We start from the raw sequence: 15,938 nt of genomic DNA on the forward strand, positions 1-15,938 counted from the left end.
AGATCGCTTCATGACTAGACATATATCTGATATAAGATCAAATAATAAGCAGGGACATATTCATGGAGGCCTCAATTTTCCCTTGCATGGGCTATGACCACTGGCCAATGAGACTAGAGGAAGACTTGAAGCTAGGGCCTGAGAATCAACCATTCTGATTTCAGGCCTTTTGGTTAAGGGATCCAAAATTGCTAAAAAGAATTGAAGACTAGTGGAGGAACAATGAAGAGCAAGGGAGAAACTGCATGCAAACCTTTCAACTGAAACTGAAGGAACTCAAACATAAGATAAGGAAATGGAACAAGGAAGAGTTTGGGTATATTAAGAAAGACAAAAACTAGCTGACTAATAAAATGAAGGATGTGCAACAACAGATCATCTAGGAAGATCAGATAACCTAGTGAAAGAAGAAGGCCAACTAATTAACTAGTTGGAGGAAAGAAGAACGATGGAGGAGATATTATGGAAACATAAATCAAGAGTTGATTGGCTACCGGAAGGAGAATGAAATACTTCTTTCTTCCACAAAGCCATGATTCAACATAGGAAGCATAATCATATCTACTTTTTAAAAGATGTTAGGGGGAATTAAATGGTACAACATGAGGATATGGAGAATTTTTTGGTGTATCATTTCAAATATCTCATCATTGAAGCACCCGAGGACCACATGGAAGCTATACAAAGGATCACATGAAATATTCCCCACCTCATCTCAAGAGACCAGAATTTAGCCCTGATGTGAGAAGTCATGATGGAGGAGGTTGAAGAGGTAGTTAAAGGAATGTAGGAAAATAAGGCCCCTGGCCAAGACAGTTTCATGGTGGAATTCTTCTAGGCAGCTTGGGGCTTCATGGGACAAGACATACTAAAGGTGGTGGAAGAGTCGCGCTGAAATCGGAAGGTATACCCTAGCCTAAAGGACACTTTTATTTCTCTTATTCCAAAATCCTCGATTTCTAAAGATCTGCAAGGGTTTCGACCTATTGCCTTATGCAATTTAATATATAAAATCATAGCCACTATGAGTGTAAAGCATCTCAAACCCCTTCCCCCAACCTCATATCACCTGAACAAACTGGATTTGTGGAAGAAAGACATATCCTAGATGGATTTGTAACTACATAATAAATAGTGCACTCGCTAAAGACACGAAAACTCTTGGGGATGATGATTAAGTTGAAGCTCTCTAAATCCTATGATAGTTTAAGTTGGGCATACTTAAATAGCATCCTCAAGGCCTTTGGGTTTGACCAGATATGGATAAACTATATTTCTGCTATGGTCTCCTCCCCAGTGTTCTCCATTCTTCTTAATGACTCCCCGTCTCCTACCTTCAACCACTCCCGAGGTCTCCGACAAGGGGACCCTATCCCCCCTTTTATCTTTATTCTTGTAGCAGAAGGAATGGGCCATCACATTAAGAATGAATTCTGAAATTCTTGGATCAAAGGACTGAGGCTATGGGGAAATAACTTACCCATCACCCATCAGAAGTTCATAGATGATATCATGTTATTTTTCAATGCTTCGCTGAGAGAATCCCGTTGAGTAAAAGAGGTCTTGCACACCTTCATGGAGGCATTCAAGACAATGATCGACAATGAAAAATCATGCATTTTCTTCTTTAACACCCTAAGGGAATTTTCAGTCCTACCTTGCCTGGATCCTTGGGTTTTGTATTGGATCTCTTCCATCTAAGTATGTAGGAATGCCCTTGTCAGTGAACTCCTTGAAGACCTCTTGTGGGAAATCCATGCTCCAAAAACTCAGTGGGAAACTCAACAGTTGGTCCTTTAGATTCCTCAACCTAGCGAGCATGATAGTTCTCCTCAAAGAATTACTTCAATCTATTTGGATTTATCAACTCTCAAGAATGAAAACCCCAAAAATGGCTTGCTCTAAAATGGTGGACATCTTTAAAAAGTTTCTATGGGGAGGTGCATAAGAAGTAAAGGAATGGGCATGAGTGTCATGGCCTAATATTAAAAAAAAAAAATGGAAGGGGGCCTAGGTCTCAGGGACCCCTTTACTATGAACCAAGTAATGGGAGCGAAGTTATGGTTGATGTGGATAGGAGGAGGGATGGACCTCTGGAAACAAATATGGAGACAAAAATAAAACATGTCAGTGAGAAAACAGGGACCTCATTCAACAACATGCTTTCTTAGAAATACGTAATGGAAAAATGACCTTGTTCTGGCATTATTCCTGCCAATAAAGACATCAACTGCTTGGAAGGCGAGACTTAAGGGACATATTTATATACACTAGTGACAAGAATCTCCATATGGTTGACCAATTTTGGAATGAAGGATAGGAAGATGAATGGTGGAGGATATGGAAGGGGTAATCAAGCTAGCCACAGGCACCCACATCAGAACAATGGAACTGAATGGACAAAGAACTTGAATCTGGAAAGTTAACCATCCTTCATGGCTGATATATTCTTAGATGGGGATATACCACTAAAGGCACCTTTAATATCGAATAGGCATACGATTTATAGATGGGGAATGATCTGGGAAGAAAAAACATGATTTGGATAAAGATATGGAAGGGAGGGTGGTGGCCAAAGGTGACACACTTCTTATGGTTGGTAAGTAGAGGTCAGATTTTAACATTGGACCAGCTTCAAAGAAAGGGTTTCCATGGTCCTTCATACTGCTTGTTGTGTAAACAACACATCGAGGACCTTGAACAAATTCCTAACTCTTGTCCATTTGCTAAACAAAAATGACGACATTTGCAAGAAGTATTTGGAAGAATTGACCGAGATAACCAAAGCATTCACGGAAAAATACTCCTCTAGAGAGCCATCATATTCTCCAGCCCTATGGTAAATAGAGCATTAGGGTTGGAACTGGGATTAACTCTGTGGGCCATATGGAAAGAGAGGAATCACCAAATCTTTAAGAACCAACCTCTTCCCCAAGAGAGATTCTAGGAATGAGTCATCCGAAACATCTGGGAAATAATTCTACCAGAACAATGACATGAGGAAGACTGGTAGGTAACTCCCTAGGAAGCATAAATTTTGCAGAGGTTGAATCTATTTCCGACGATGATAGCCCCCTCATCTTGGAAGGAAATTAGGTTGGGAATGGCATCACTTGACCACTTCACAGCTTTGGTGGAGGGTTTCATAAAGTTGGGTTTTGATGGTACTTCAAAGGGAAATCCAAGTTCGACGAGGCTGCGTGGTCTTTTCAGGGACTCCTAAACCTACACTAGACTAATTTTTGCTCACTACTATGGGTAAGCTAGTAATAATGAAACTGAATTTGATGCTATCAAACAAGGCCTGCAAATAGCTATTCAGATGGGATATAGAAATATCGTGGTGGAGGGTGACTCTAGCCTGGTAATTAAGACACTGACAAAATTGAACCATGGTACCAAATGGGATAAGTTCAACCACAGTTGGAGAACTACTAGACTAATCCAACAAATAAGGGAGTTGATTCATAATTTTGACTACATAATGGCTAATCATGTTAGATGGGAGGGTAACAAAGCGATAGACTTCCTAGCCAACTAGGGATGGAGTCACCAAAACAACCTTGTGGAGAAAATATGGTGAATACAAACCTAGGACGAAGTTTACCAGACCATGGAATAAATCATGGATCCGGATCAAAGAGAAATATTACAGCATGGCCAACTAGTAGGTCAAACCCTCGATCGGGGTGCGATCCAGTGTATTACCTCATTAAGACCATGTTAATGGACTGTACCATGAAGTACATAACCACCATCCCCACATGGTTGAGGCGATGGGCACGGTGGATTTTGGCATGATTATGGACAAAGTATTAAGGAAAGGTGGCAATGAGAGGAGGGAAAGAGTTTTAGTATGCATTCAGCCCAGAGGGGAGCATAGTGATCACTAGAATGATCATGTGCAAGGGGACTAGAGAGATGGACTGGTACAACAACTTCATGAGTGATAGATAACCCACTGACTGCAAGCTAAGGAAACTGGGTATGTAATTAGCATCCTCTCTCACCACATTATGCTACCCTGTTTCTGGTTTCGTCTACGAGAGATGCAAGGAAAATTGGGGATGGGGTGTAGGGATAATAGGGGATGGGGGCATGGGTTGGTGGAAATAGCCTACAACTACCTCAGTAATTCGATGGGAACCCTAACCATATCATTTTGTTTCGAGATTCTCCTATCCCGTATGGGAATTATGATGGTAGTGAGTAGCGAACATAATGTAGGAGCATGTAGTTGCATCACTAGAAAAGCTCGAGGGTTTGGGTATTGGGCTATTTTCTCCCTATACCACTACATTATGGGAGGAAACCTTTGTCTTTTTGCCACGCACAGTTGGGTAGGGGATTGCAGGGACCCGAGAATTGGGGATAAGTAGGAGAGAAGTTGTGGGCATGAGACCTGACAGGGAACTTAGACTGGGTATGTCAGAACTAGAAGGAGGGGGGACAACTGTTATGCTATGGGGCTCAGGGATGGTTGGCCGCCTGTGTTGGGCACCCACGATGCTTTCTGTGCTTGTAGCAAATTGCAACTCAAATAGGATGGGTTGGTGGCTGGAGGGTGGTCGAGCCACTGTACCTGGGGCTGGAGGGATAATGCATACATGAGCAATGCTAGGGGGGGCTTCAATTGTGGCATAGATGCTCATGCGCAAGGAATGGGCAGGGTCTCTTTGTGTATATTTCTTGCGATGAAGGGGGGCATGCAACTACAAGCGTTACGGGGGGTGTTGGAAGATGGGGGGATGGACCGACACAACTCTACCACCTGTAAACATGAATTATGAAGTAACACAATTAAGATTAATTGTTCAATTGAATGTCTTATCTGCAAAGTAGGTCTGCCGAGTGGTAAACCCTCCGCGACACACAGAAACTCCAGGCTTGATCAGGTAGAAGCTTGTAATATAGCTAATCCACCAAGCTTACAATGGATTGGGACGATGAGATCATGGCACGACCAACAAAGACTCGAGGATGAGGTAAGAGGCCATGGGAAGCCAAGCATGACACAAAACCCGGCTCTTCAGGCAGTCGACGAGGTTGGAATTCCATTGAGTGATTAATCAATGAAGCGGCCACCACCTACCAAGAGGGAACTAATGAAGAAATTATGAAATTGATAGAAGAATCAGAGGAAGACTTGAAAAAGTAGGAGATTGAGACAGATATAGAGCTAGAGGATTCGAGAGTCCTCGTCTCCGACCCTAGGAACACAAGAGGGAGAATCACCTAGTAAAAACAGACCCTCTACTTCTACTAGTTGATGAAAAGCCTCTTGGGAAAGGCAATGGAATAGATCTCAGTGGGCATGGAAGTTATGGTTTAGGGATAGCCAAACTACAAGTAGGAATTTCAGAAGGTGCAGTTCCAACTACATAAACATGACATCCACCTTGGCCGAACTGAGAAACATATTCTTTGCATACTGGATCAAACCAATCTTCCTAGATGAAATGCCAAGGATCCAACTCTGGTTAAATCAACATCAGTTGAACAACATGAATAACATGCTTACTTACTCATAGTTTTGGTTATATATGCAACTAGCTTTTAAACTTGTCTATGCATTTACATATGAATGTAGAACTTTAGATTATGGATGTCGATAGGAAACTGAAACTAATATTTCTTGGATAGAGAGACTTAATATTTTTTGCTATTGGATGGCATATAATGTGGATAGGTGGCCAACAGTCTTGGTTTTCCATTGGGAAAGTTGAGGCCACCTAGCCAGTTCTATGTCATGTTAATTTTCATTCTACTAATGAAAAATGAGGATCTACCAAGCTTAACAAAAAAAAAGTAATGAGGAACTTATCATGAGGAATTTATTAGAATTGGAATCATCTAAAATCCCTAGAAAATTGGTGGGTGGGGAGTCACATGGTAGGAATCAATTTTTTTAAATTTATTAAAAATGGTGGACCATTTTGCTAAATAAAATTTGCTTATATATAAATGAATGTTATAAATAATAATGATGAACTTATCATGGAGGAACTTATTAGAATTATGCAGCCTATCAAACACTTTAATACACTAAAGTTGATGATAAGAATTAAGACTAAGCATATGCTGAACATATTCCTTTGAGAATCAATGTAGACCCTCAATTAAAAATAAAAATAAAAAGAGTGAACATATCTCTTTTTTTTTTGGTTGTTTGAGAGTCATTTTCAAATATAAAAATGAATTCCATTATACAATTTGAGAATATTACATTTTAATTGTGTTGAAAATTTTTTATTATTATAATTAAGTTACGGTCTAATAATATAGTGTTGTGGGATAAGATTAATTTATAGTTTAAAAAAACTAATAATAAGAATAATAAATATTGGTTTTGTGTAATTACTAGTACAGTGACATTAAAAATATTAATGTTGTTGATATAGCGAAAGGCTTCATAAATATAACAAAAAAAAACTATTGCAACATGAAGAATGACTTATGAATGCACATATTTACCTGATTAACCATATATGAAAAGGTTATGGGCCAATTTTAACTTGAGAAAAAGAAAAATTACACATCCTATTGTAAAATGGACCATTTTGCTAAATAAATTTTTCTTATATATAAATGAATGTTAAAATAATAATGAGGAAATTATCATGGAGGAACTTATTCGAATTGGAATAATCTCAAATCCCTAGGAAATTGGTGGGCAGAGAGCCACTTGACATGAGTATAATTTTTTAAATTTATTAAAATTAATGGACCATTTTGCTAAATAAAAATTTCTTATATATAAATTAATGTTATAAATAATAATGAGGAACTTATAATGGAGGAACTTACTAGAATTGGAATAATCTCAATCCCTAGAAAATTGGTAGGTGGGGAGCCACTTGACACAAATCTAAATTTTTAAACTTATGAAAAGTCAATGCAACCTAACAAACTCTAACACACTACAATATAGAGACTAAGCATATGCTAAGCATATACCCTTGAGAATCAATCTAGGCCGTCAATAAAAAAAATAAAAAAATAAAATTCAAAATATCATCATCCACCTTAAGTTGAAATAAGAAACCTTCGCAATTAGGATTTCTTACAATACCACATGCCCGAAAAACATAACTTATTTTACAATCAAAATATTTTATAACAATACAAAAATATTCTTAACCATGGATATTCATCCCCACTTTACCATGGATATTATTAAATTGTAAATAGGCTTTGTTACAATACCATGGGATAATACCATGCCTTATGGCATACCGAAAAACCATAACTTATTTCACAACTAAAATATTTCATAATAGTATGACAAGATTCTTACCGTGGATATTATTAACTTGTAAAAACTAGTACAACCATATTAATATTTTTAATGTGGTTGATATATGTGAAGGATTCATAAACATAACCAAAAAATTTATTACAACACTAAGAATGTCTTACGAATGGACACATTTACTTGATTAACCATGTATAAAAAGGTTATGGGTCAACTTTAACTTAAGAAAAATAATAATTATAAATGAATGTTATTAATAATAATGAGGAACATATAATGAATAATTTATTAGATTTGGAATAATATCAAATCCCTAGAAAATTTATGGGTGGGAAGTCACACAAATCAAATTTTTTAAATTTGTTAAAAATAATGGACCATTTTGCTAAATAAAATTTTCTTTTATACAAAAGAATGCTATAAATAATAATAAGGAAGTTATCATGGAGGAACTTATTAGAATTGGAATAATCTCACACCCCTAGGAAATTAGTTGGCAGGTAGCCACTTGGGGCGAATCTCAATTTTTAACTGAAGTAAAAGTTAGTGGATCCTAACAAACTCTTTAGTACACTAAAGTCTATGATAAGAATTAAGACTAAGCATATGCCAAACATATTCTTTTGAAAATCAATCTAGGCCCTCAATTAAAAAAATAAAAATAAAAAGAGTCAACATATCGTTTATTTTTTTTGGTCATTTGAGAGTCATTTTAAAATATAAAAATGAATTTCATTATACAATTTGAGAATATTACATTTTAATTGTGTTGAAACATTATTATTATTATAATTAAGTTATAGTATGATAACATATTGTTGTGGGATAAGATTAATTTATAGTTTAAAAAATAAGAATAATAAGAATAATAAATATTGGTTTTGTGTAATTACTAATACAACCACATTAAAAATATTAATGTTGTTGATATAGCCAAAGTCTTTATAAATATAACAAAAAAATACTATTGCAACAAAAAAACTATTGCAACACGAAGAATGCCTTATCAATGCACACATTTACCTGATTAACCATATATAAAAAAGTTATGGGTCAACTTTAACTTGAAAAAAAAAAAAATTACACATCTTATTGTAAAATGGACCATTTTGCTAAATAAATTTTTCTTACATATAAATGAATGTTATTAATAATAATGAGGAAATTATCATGAAGGAACTTATTAGAATTGGAAAAATCTCAAATCCCTAGGAAATTGGTGGGCAGAGAGCCACTTGACATGAATATAATTTTTTTAATTTATTAAAAGTAATGGACAATTTTTCTAAATAAAAATTGCTTATATATAAATTAATGTTATAAATAATAATGAGGAGCTTATCATTGAGGAGTTTATCAAAATTGGAATAATCTCATATCCTTAGGAAATTGGTGGGCGGGGAGACACTTGACACAAATCTAATTTTTAAAATTTATGAAAAGTCAATGCAACCTAAGAAACTCTAACAGGCTACAACATTAAGACAAAGGATATGCTAAGAATATTCCCTTGAAAATCAATCTAGGTCATCAATTAAAAATAAAAAATAAAAAAGTGAAAAGATCATCACCCACCTTAAGTTGAAATAAGAAAATATTCTTAACCATGAATATTCATCCCCACTTTACCATGGATATTACTAGGAATTTCACCTTCAAAGGAAACTCCGTAAGGCATAAATTGAAGAAGAATCCTACCATATAAAACATCATTGAAAATAAAAATTCTGGAGGATTATAGATTCTAGAGAGTACTCCCTAAATTTTGATCCTTTCTGAAGGGGATTATTGAGAGAAATCACTATATATTTCTAGAGGCATAAATTGAAGAAGAATACTACCATATAAAACATCATTGAAAAGAAAAATTATGGAGGATTATAGATTCTAGAGAGTACTCCCTAAATTTTGATCCTTTCTGAAGGGGATTATTGAGAGAAATCACTATATATTTCTAGAGGGCTCTCGCCATATATCATATACATTTGTTACACAATGCATGGAAACAAGTTGTATCCAGATTTCATAAAAGGATATATCAGGGTTTTGCAAATTATCAAGGTGGGGTTTTCCATATTTTATCTCACTACACTAACCCTAGTCTGTTTGGAATGGCCATGAGATGTTTAAGTATGCAGGTAAGAAATTGCACAAAATTCATGAACTGATTTGCTACCAATTCCTTTGACAGGCTTGCCAATGGTTGAACTAAAATAAAAGGACATATAACTACACTAAAACAAACAACAAAATGCAATTCAGTTTTTTGGATAAAATATGCAAATGTCGTTATTGCATCATTTCGTCATCATTACTAATACAATGGTATAAGTGAAGAAATCCTCAGAGAAATGTAGAGAATTTATTTAATTAAAGAAGCTTAATGGGAAAATTCCTGCCAGACCATTAGACCTTCAATTCTCACATGAGAGGAGTTGATGTCCCCAACCCATCGTCCCCTGCAAAATTTGGGTACTCCCTAGCCGTCCAGGCGATGAGTCCCCTATCCCTGCCCTTCACTCATCGTGAAAATCACTGCAAAATAGATGCAAACATTACCCAAGGTATCAAGATTATACTTGATGAGACAAATCTCAGTAACATAAACATGAATTACTAGGGATATTGCACAGTAGTAAAACTCTCTGACATGTGATCTAGATTTTCGTGCATTAACGAAAGCTTGGTAATCAAGTTTTCAAAATAGATGAAAAAATTCATTTAGCATCTATTATTGAAAGAATGCAAGTGCAAAGAGAACCTTTGGGAGAAAGTTGAGAAAATTTCCTATAAAGTTTAAACTATAGAAAGTAAAGTGGCTACTAACAATGTGTTCATTGACGTGATTGGGAAAATTATTTGAATTGAAGTTAATGATCAAGATTCAAAACCAAATTCAACCATCCAAGGAAATAAATAACGTATGTGGTACCATACAAAGTTATCAAAACCAGAACAAAAAAAAGCCAAAATATCACACTAGACTGGAACCAAGAATAAAACTAGTTTGAAAAACCATTTGACTTCAAATACAGGAAAAAAGGAGAAATCTTTCATAAAATAACATATATATGCCTGCATGTCACATAAATCCAAAACATTCGATTCCAAATATGCAAATATTTCTCAAGTATTTAGCATGTAAGGGTAAAGATAATATTACTCGAATTTGAAGTTATCACATCATAGAGAAAGGTGTTGTAACTTGTTATTCTATAGAAAATTATAATCTTAATCTTTTAAAAACATTTTAAATATGTTAGCTTATTTAATTACTTATGTTAGAAGACTCATGTAAAATATTCAAATGCATTATCGTATTTAATTCTGACATCAAATATTATTTCTACAAATTACATACTGCATTCGAGTGAATTCTTCAGGATTATTGAGAGAAAACACTATATATTTCTCAAGGGCTCTCCACATATATCATATACATTTGTTACACAATTCATGGAAACAAGTTGTATCCATATTTCATAAAAGGATATATCAAGGTTTTGCAAATTATCAAGGTGGGGTTTTCCATATTTTATCTCACTACACTAACCCTGGTCTATTTGGAATGGCCATGAGATGTTTAAGTATGCAGGTAAGAACTTGCACCAAATTCTTGAACTAATTTGCTACCAATTCCTTTGACAGGATTGCAAATAGTTGAACTGAAATAAAAGGACATATAACTGCACTGAAATAGGCAACAAAATGCAATTAAGTTTTTTGGATTAAAAATGCAAATGACGTTATTGCATTGTTTCATCACCGTTTACTAATGCAATGGTATAAGTGAAGAAATCCTTAGAGAAATGTAGAGAATTATTTTAATTAAAGCAGATTAATGGGAAAATGTCTGCCAGACCATTAGACCTTCAATTCTCACATGAGAGGAACTGTTGTCCCCAACCCACTGTCCCCTGAAAATTTTGGGTATGCTCTAGCTGTCCAGGGGATGAGTCCCTTGTTCTTGCCCTTCAATCATCTTGAAAATCACTGCAACATAGATGCAAATGTTACACAAAATAGCAAGATTATACCTGATGAGACAAATCTTAGTAACAGAAATAGGATTTACTAGAGATCCTGCACATCTTTTAAGTAAAATTATGTTCATGGTATACAATTGGTTGACTAAGGATATCTTCCATGAACTCCTCTCTTTAATGAGAACCGAAATGAATCAATTGAGGATGCCATACCTAACACCTTAGTTATCTGCCCATTCAAGATTGAAGCACCCTTGTATATAGATTCAATAGTCAAGGTTAACAATTGAATCCATGCAAATAGCAACTGGGTATCTATATGGATGGATTTGGTAACCAAACACATTGTACAATTCAATATGTTTTAAATATGGTACAAAAATTGACATGTTTTTATTTGATCAAACTATCAATGTCTAGAGGAGCTTATTTATGCATGATCATATTGTTTTTATGAAAGCAACACAACATTCAAAGATATATTCATTTTTTATTTTTACCCTATGAATATAGAGAATTTGCATCAGAGGACATGAACAATTCACCTTGATGAACAATAGAAATATAATTTTGGGCCCCTGGAACAATGGAATATCCCCCATACAGGTATCCTAAGTAAAGGATGAGAGAGACAGAATAGGAAAATAATTATTGGACATGTATCATATAGTGCCTACTAAAATCCCCTTTATCCATCTAGTAGTGTGATAGCTTAGTTTTGACTTTGGAGAGCATCAGACTGAAAATCAGAAGGTTGCATGTTCTATTCACAATCACCACATTGCAGATTTTGTAATCATTCGTAAAAATGTTTGTTGAACTAAATAGATAAATGAAGGCAATCCCATTGAATTACTATGACAAAAGAAAATCTTATTCTGTATGCCAAACTGTAGTACTCAAACAGGAATTTGTCAAATACTTGTAACAGAAGGTGAAACTCAATAACTTCATCAGTAACTTAAGTTTGTCTACAATTGATTCTTTGAGTGTATTTCCATTTATCCAAACATTATTGTGTCAAAGGACATAAGATATTTAGAATCAAATTGTGATCAAGGAGCCTGAACCTTGAATATTTTCTCAATCATCCTGGACTAGCTCCGTTTCACTCTTTATTCCTTGACTAGCCAACTTCCAAGAATGTGGCTTAGTTCAAAGAACTTGATAGAATATCCAATTTATATAGGAAGTTATGTCAAGGGTTTTGGAAGCATCATGACACACCCTCATTGATCCTACCAATAAGGATCTATTTAAATGGATAGAGGGGGTAGAGGGGTTACCTTCTTATCTATGAAAATTGTAACAACCAAGAAGCCATCTGTCAAATACTTGTAATCGAAGGTGAAACTACAAGACTTCATTAGTAACTTAAGTTTGTCTATAATTATTTCTCTCAGTATATTCATTTATCCCAACATTATTGTGGCAAAAGACACAAGACATTTAGAATGAAAAACTGTTAGTTTTTCTTCCTATCAAATTGTGATCAAGGAACCTGAAGCCTAACAATTTTCTTAATCATCCAGGGCTAGCTCTGTTTCACTCTTTATTTCTTGAATTTCACTCCTTATTCTTTGACTGGCCAACTCCCAAGAATGTGACTATGAGTCATTTGAGAGAACTTGATAGAATATACATTTTATATAGGAAGTTTTGTCAAGGTTTTTGAGGATTGATTTAAATGGATGGAGGCCACAGAGGGGCTACCTTTTGACAAATGAAAAAGTCTCAGCCCTATATTTGCACTACCAGACTTCTCGCAGACTTTTGAAATGAAATATGATGCTTTGAGCACTGACATGAACAATGTGGTCATGGAAATTCAACAACCTATTGCCTTTCCAAGGAGAAATTGATAGACAAGGAGAAGTTGTTAGGAATCTATGACCAGGAAATGCTGGCCCTTATGCATGTTGTGAAAAAATTCAATCCACATTTAATGGGACAACACTTAAAAATTTGAATAGATCATGAAACTTTGATGTATTCAGTATCCCATTGGAATTTTAGTGAACAAGTAGGAAAGTAAACTACAAGGTTTTTACTTTGAAATTCAATACAAGAAAGGCATAAATAATGCTTCAGCATATTTCTTATCTATGCAATATGAGTTGCATGCCATATCTATGGTAGCACTAGGATGGAGAAAAAAATTATTATCTAAATATGCAAATATTCAAAGGATGAGAGCGCCGCTGATATGCTACAAAACTCAAAAATGACCCACGACAAAGGATGAGAGAGATGTTGATATGCTACAAAACTAAAAAAGGACCCACAACAAAGGCAATGGGTATACATTTTCAGGAAACCGATTTTTTTATATGAATTGCACATATCTAGTACAAAAATCTAGATTTTAGAAGGCAATGATAAAAGAAGGCCATTCCTCACCTACTACTGGTGAATTATGGTAAGCTGCAAGACATAGTGAATTGGGTCTGTCCTAAGTTAATTCTAAATAGTGATGTATCAAGGTATTCAAGATCCATCCTATCTTGCTTCATTCAAATTAATCAATTGATATTTGGGAAAGCCCCTATGAAATTTAATTAAAGTAGATTAATGGGAAAATGTCTACCAGACCATTAGACCTTCAATTCTCACATGAGAGGAGGAGTTGTCCCCAATCCACCATCCGTTGAAAAATTTGGGTACGCTCTAGCCGTCCATGGGATGAGTCCCTTGTACCTTCCCTTCAATCATCTTGAAAATCACTACAACATAGATGCAAATGTTACACAAGATAGCAAGATTATACCTGATGAGAGAAATCTCAATAACAAAAATAGGATTTACTCGGGATCCTGCACATCTTATAAGTAAACTTATGTTCACAGTATACAATTGGCTAACTAATGTTTTCTTCCAGGAACTCCTCTCTTTAATGAGAACCGAAATGAATCAATTGAGGATGCCATGCATAACACCCTAATTATCAGCCCATCCAAGATTGAGGCACCTCTGTATCTATATTCAAAGGTCAAGGTTAACAACTAAATCCATGCAAACAACAAATGGGTATCTATATGGATGGATTTGGGAACCAAACACATTGTACAATCCAGTATGTTTTAAATATTATACAACAATTGACCTGTTTTTATTTCATCAAACTATCAATGTACAGAGGAGCTTATTTATGCATGAAGGTATTTCTTTCATGAAAAGAAACACAACATTCAAAGATATATTCGTTGCTGATTTTTACCTGATGAATATAGAGAATTTTCATCAAAGGACATGTGCAATTCACCTTGATGAACAATAGAAATATAATTTTGGGTCCTGTTGTGCTTGTCAACAACCCCCCCATTTATTACTATCAATAATAACATTAATAAATGGGGACCCTTCCAAAAAATCAAATTTAGCATTTATCATGCCTTTCTTATTTTTAGAATAAAATAAAAATGTGAAAATAAAACTTGCTAAACATGGAAATTTACCTTTTCACACTTTAAGTGCATAAAACTTCACAAACTATTAGTTTTGTATAAAAAGCGCTACATGATAAAAAAAATTAAAAATAACTTTATAACGGAAGGTCATGAACATAAAGAAAAACCTTGAAAAACCCGCTTTAGAAAAGATTATTCTCGAATTGCAGAAGGTTACGGCGGACATCCCTTATAAAAGTTACCACTTGAAAATGCGATCCGCAAGAATGCAAGATCATGAATGCTATAACCTTATTGCATCACAAATCTCAATATCGCAGCACTACTTGATGAAACATAAGCAAATATCGTGAAATGCGATAGCATCTCGCAAATCGCATATCGCAGCAACTCATGTGGTGGTGGTTTTTAACGAAAACAGATTTGCGATATAGCGATCTGCGATATTGCGAAGCAAATCGCAAAATCACTTTTATCGCAATTCGAAGGGCTCAGGGTTCTAGGACAGTATTTTCCGACGTTAGATGCAAAGTTATGAACATTAAAGTTTAGCATAACAGTTCATTAGTGGTCATTTATTAAAAGGACAATTAGGATCAGTGTAGACGACCATTGGACGCAAGTTAATATCTTTTGATATGATTTAGAATTAAAGACCCTCTGTCACCTTATTTTCATCCTTCTATTGATTATTCCTGTATTCTCTATCATCTTATCATATTTTTGCTCTATGCTTGCAATTTTTAGGAAGAACACACAGAGCGTAACACACGAAGAAATGGGGAAGAAAGGCAAGGCTCCCATGTATGAGAAGTCAGAAATGACCCCATTATTCACAGACACTACCTGTAATCAAGATGCAGGAACATCTACGTGGGAATCTATGTATCAGTTGTTGGAGGAGGAAAAACCAAGAATTATGGAAGTAACAGTTATAGCGGATGGACATGGCTCTTTTGATGCATCCATAACTAAACTTGCATGTTCATTTCTACACCGCATTGTGGCAAGGCTGAAGATACTCCCCTACACTGACATGGTGAAATGGATTATAGATGACATAGACATATCCAACAGAGAGTTCAAGACGGCAAGCCAGGAAATCATGGGGTCATTTACTCCAGACAATTTGAGGCGTATGTACCACTTACTAGAACCCCAGGCCAGCTACAACAAGCACTTTGTCAAGAAGTTCGCAAAGGAGAATGAACACTTAGAAGAATGCACAAAGCACTAGTCAAACAATGAGGAAAGACTAAAAAAGGATAAAAACAGTATGTACACCACTGG

Source organism: Pinus tabuliformis, chromosome 4_1 (assembly GCF_031772625.1).
Source record: "Pinus tabuliformis cultivar Carrire ecotype Pingquan chromosome 4_1, CPIR1, whole genome shotgun sequence".
Classification (NCBI taxonomy): domain Eukaryota; kingdom Viridiplantae; phylum Streptophyta; class Pinopsida; order Pinales; family Pinaceae; genus Pinus; species Pinus tabuliformis.